The sequence below is a fragment of the Schistocerca gregaria genome, unplaced genomic scaffold, assembly GCF_023897955.1.
Source record: "Schistocerca gregaria isolate iqSchGreg1 unplaced genomic scaffold, iqSchGreg1.2 ptg000524l, whole genome shotgun sequence".
Taxonomy (NCBI): Eukaryota; Metazoa; Arthropoda; class Insecta; order Orthoptera; family Acrididae; genus Schistocerca; species Schistocerca gregaria.
The window spans coordinates 7,501-12,500 of NW_026061923.1; the positions used below are offsets into that span (position 1 = coordinate 7,501).

At 49.9% G+C, this 5,000-nt stretch overlaps 1 non-coding gene across 1 annotated transcript in view; it reads right to left on the bottom strand.

Annotated features, from left to right (window-relative positions):
• The window catches only part of LOC126314055 (small subunit ribosomal RNA), a 1,893-nt gene extending 1,635 nt beyond the window's left edge, over window positions 1-258 (bottom strand). Inside the window, exon 1 of the ribosomal RNA XR_007555575.1 lies at window positions 1-258. This exon is cut by the window's left edge and continues 1,635 nt beyond it. This is a non-coding gene — a ribosomal RNA (small subunit ribosomal RNA).
• Between the last annotated feature and the right edge of the window lie 4,742 nt (window positions 259-5,000).

The window sequence follows — 5,000 nt, forward strand, 5'->3', positions numbered from 1 at the left end:
CAAGGCAAACGGACCAGACAAGCCAATCCGATTGGTTTTGATCTAATAAAAGCGTCCCTTCCATCTCTGGTCGGGACTCTGTTTGCATGTATTAGCTCTAGAATTACCACAGTTATCCAAGTAACGTGGGTACGATCTAAGGAACCATAACTGATTTAATGAGCCATTCGCGGTTTCACCTTAATGCGGCTTGTACTGAGACATGCATGGCTTAATCTTTGAGACAAGCATATGACTACTGGCAGGATCAACCAGGGAGCTGCGTCAACTAGAGCTGAGCAGCCGGCCGCCCGGGAGTGTGTCCCGGGGGCCCGCGCGAACACGCAAGCGTCCGCTCAATTATTCTGCAAACAGGAGGAGGCCGAGCTCCCCTGCACGATACACCTCGAAACCCTCTCAGGTCCCGGCGGCGCGCAGCGCCGTCCTAGGTACTTGGTCGGTTTCGAGAGAGGCGCAATCGCCCGGAGTTAGGCGAGTAGACGGTTTTAGTGCGAACACCCTTGCTCCCAACTGAGCTTGCCGCTGCCGACAGAGGCCCGGGAGCGTGCTGTCGTGGCATTGCCGGCGGGAGACAACACGCGCCACCTATGGTGACCGGCAGCTCCAACGCCAGCGCCACACAAGGGCAAAGCCCCACTTGGGTGCAGAAGCGAACTCTCCCAGCACAGCGCACGCGCCAACACGTCCGCACAACTGCGATACAAACCACCTGCGAGAACCGCTGGGGCGACCGAGCAGCAGACGGCGTCGCGGCGCCGAGTGCCAGGCGGCGGCGCATCCTCAACGCACACAGTCCTCAATCAGACCAGCACACTGCAGATGTCCACCGCGCTTCGCACCGGGCTCGGCTGAACCAACTTTGGCCGCCAGGCGCCGCGTGCAGGGTGCGCCGCAGCGTAGCTGCGCCGCCTGCCGGGCCCGTCGGCTGGCGCTCCTGCCACTCGGCGCCCCCCACCAGCCGCCTGTTGCGCGTGCGCCCACGCAGCGCGCGGCCAACACGCCGGGCGGCCCCCCTTCACCGGCCGGGAACAGTCCCACCAAGCCACCGCCGCGTATCGCTTCATACCCACATGGGCCTAGTCACGCGTGTGGATGTGGCGGGTACCGCTGAAACAACCGGTTAATAGCTGTACCGATCGTCGCCATCACAGATTCACCTCCAGCGTGAACAACCGCTCAACAACGGATTTCCAGTTCATTTGCGTATCTTGGGCAGTAAACGTAGATGTCCACCTACATTTGCGAATTCAACAATTCTTGCATGCCAGGATGTCATGTGTCACGACACGCTACATCAGACCACATACACACTGCGACATGTGCAGAAGAGAACACGTGGAAGGTGGCCCGCGCACGTATGCGATGTACCTTCCGCGATCCACTGTCAACCGGCATCTGCGGCATGTCCCAGATATGGAACGCGGTCCACCAGGGTAGCACTTTGTGTGAGGCAATACGACAAAGTCGGAATACACGCGTCACTACATCAGACGGCTCACGCTGACCTGACCTGACCTGACTCACCGCACCACCACCCCCAGCGACCCAGGGTGACATACAATGCGTTCGTACGTTCCTCCCACACGCCTCTACGGCGTACCACAGTGCAACCTAGCTGTTATTGGGAGACGAGACAAGTAGCATCAAGCACAACATATGGAAATTGAGATTCGACACCGTTGGGCACAGCCAGCGTACGGTCACACGTATCACACTACTTCACTCTGTACGTAACGACCGATGATCGGTACAGCGTGTGGGTTACGCGTACGACATCAGCGGACAATGGACACAGACCATACCACGACGTACACTGAGGGCGTCGACATCTGAATGCAACTGAACAGCTGCGAGGCTCATTTAACACTCAAACGCCAGACCGACCAGCTTGAGAGGACAGAGACACAAAGAGGGGGACAGAGGGGGACAGAGGGGGGGGAGGGGGGGGGGTCGGCGATATAGTCCTATTGCAGTACAATTGACAGTGGATAGCAGGAATATGTGGAAAGTAAGCAACACTCGCAAGACATCTACATGAGGATAACAACGACACCAGAGATTCCGAGCAGTGAACTATGTTAGGCAAAGGGACAACGTGGGTTAGGTTAAGGGACAACGTGGGTTAGGTTAAGGGACAACGTGGGTTAGGTTAAGGGACAACGTGGGTTAGGTTAAGGGACAACGTGGGTTAGGTTAAGGGACAACGTGGGTTAGGTTAAGGGACAACGTGGGTTAGGTTAAGGGACAACGTGGGTTAGGTTAAGGGACAACGTGGGTTAGGTTAAGGGACAACGTGGGTTAGGTTAAGGGACAACGTGGGTTAGGTTAAGGGACAACGTGGGTTAGGTTAAGGGACAACGTGGGTTAGGTTAAGGGACAACGTGGGTTAGGTTAAGGGACAACGTGGGTTAGGTTAAGGGACAACTTGAGTTAGGTTAAGGGACAACTTGAGTTAGGTTAAGGGACAACTTGAGTTAGGTTAAGGGACAACTTGAGTTAGGTTAAGGGACAAATTGAGTTAGGTTAAGGGACAAATTGAGTTAGGTTAAGGGACAAATTGAGTTAGGTTAAGGGACAAATTGAGTTAGGTTAAGGGACAAATTGAGTTAGGTTAAGGGACAACTTGAGTTAGGTTAAGGGACAACTTGAGTTAGGTTAAGGGACAAATTGAGTTAGGTTAAGGGACAACTTGAGTTAGGTTAAGGGACAACTTGAGTTAGGTTAAGGGACAACTTGAGTTAGGTTAAGGGACAACTTGAGTTAGGTTAAGGGACAACTTGAGTTAGGTTAAGGGACAACTTGAGTTAGGTTAAGGGACAACTTGAGTTAGGTTAAGGGACAAATTGAGTTAGGTTAAGGGACAAATTGAGTTAGGTTAAGGGACAAATTGAGTTAGGTTAAGGGACAAATTGAGTTAGGTTAAGGGACAAATTGAGTTAGGTTAAGGGACAAATTGAGTTAGGTTAAGGGACAACTTGAGTTAGGTTAAGGGACAACTTGAGTTAGGTTAAGGGACAACTTGAGTTAGGTTAAGGGACAACTTGAGTTAGGTTAAGGGACAACTTGAGTTAGGTTAAGGGACAACTTGAGTTAGGTTAAGGGACAACTTGAGTTAGGTTAAGGGACAAATTGAGTTAGGTTAAGGGACAAATTGAGTTAGGTTAAGGGACAAATTGAGTTAGGTTAAGGGACAAATTGAGTTAGGTTAAGGGACAAATTGAGTTAGGTTAAGGGACAACTTGAGTTAGGTTAAGGGACAAATTGAGTTAGGTTAAGGGACAACTTGAGTTAGGTTAAGGGACAACTTGAGTTAGGTTAAGGGACAACTTGAGTTAGGTTAAGGGACAACTTGAGTTAGGTTAAGGGACAACTTGAGTTAGGTTAAGGGACAACTTGAGTTAGGTTAAGGGACAACTTGAGTTAGGTTAAGGGACAAATTGAGTTAGGTTAAGGGACAAATTGAGTTAGGTTAAGGGACAAATTGAGTTAGGTTAAGGGACAAATTGAGTTAGGTTAAGGGACAACTTGAGTTAGGTTAAGGGACAACTTGAGTTAGGTTAAGGGACAACTTGAGTTAGGTTAAGGGACAACTTGAGTTAGGTTAAGGGACAAATTGAGTTAGGTTAAGGGACAAATTGAGTTAGGTTAAGGGACAACTTGAGTTAGGTTAAGGGACAAATTGAGTTAGGTTAAGGGACAAATTGAGTTAGGTTAAGCGATAATCTGGTACAGCCACAGTTAGGTTAAGCGATAATCTGGTACAGCCACAGTTAGGTTAAGCGATAATCTGGTACAGCCACAGTTAGGTTAAGCGATAATCTGGTACAGCCACAGTTAGGTTAAGCGATAATCTGGTACAGCCACAGTTAGGTTAAGCGATAATCTGGTACAGCCACAGTTAGGTTAAGCGATAAACTGGTACAGCCACAGTTAGGTTAAGCGATAAACTGGTACAGCCACAGTTAGGTTAAGCGATAAACTGGTACAGCCACAGTTAGGTTAAGCGATAAACTGGTACAGCCACAGTTAGGTTAAGCGATAAACTGGTACAGCCACAGTTAGGTTAAGCGATAAACTGGTACAGCCACAGTTAGGTTAAGCGATAAACTGGTACAGCCACAGTTAGGTTAAGCGATAAACTGGTACAGCCACAGTTAGGTTAAGCGATAAACTGGTACAGCCACAGTTAGGTTAAGCGATAAACTGGTACAGCCACAGTTAGGTTAAGCGATAAACTGGTACAGCCACAGTTAGGTTAAGCGATAAACTGGTACAGCCACAGTTAGGTTAAGCGATAAAGTTGGTTAAATTTGGTATTGTGTGGGAAGGGGGCAGAGAGAGAGGGGGGGGGGGGGGTGGATAGTGGTGGCAGTACACGGATGCCTGAGTCACCGTCAGATACGTCACGTCGGTTCGATGCTTGTAGCAAGAGGCTGGCGGATGTGTGTCTCTCACTTCTGCAATTTTTCATGTGGTATAACACGAGGGCGGGGGATGATATTTGGTGCCCCTCTGTGTAGGATGTGTGTTGGTGGTGTTGATTTATCTGAGCAATGGTAGTTGTCGGAGGAGTGGGGTATTGTGCTTTTATAGGTGGACCTACTGCTCTGGTTATCATAGTGTCGACGGTGCAATGTGGCAGAGAGGATGCACTCGACATTGTCGCATTCCAGATGTTTACGTATTGTGTGTCTCCGTTGCAGGCCGAGAGTGGTGCATGTTCGAGTGTCTGGCTGACGTGCGATTCACGTTGTGTGCCCAGTCTTACAGCACGTATAGGGACATTCGCATAAATCATCTATATTTGGCCTTGCATCATTTACTAAGCAGTGCCGTGAGACGACCGAACTATTAGGAAAGTACTGATGTACCGCATAATGTTTACCTTCCACCACACGGCGAGTATCGACTGTGCCCAGCGTTGCCACCGCAGGCAGCGGTCACCGTCACCATTGTGCGGCGGAACGGAACATCTATATCCTCAGAGGAGCACTCTTTGC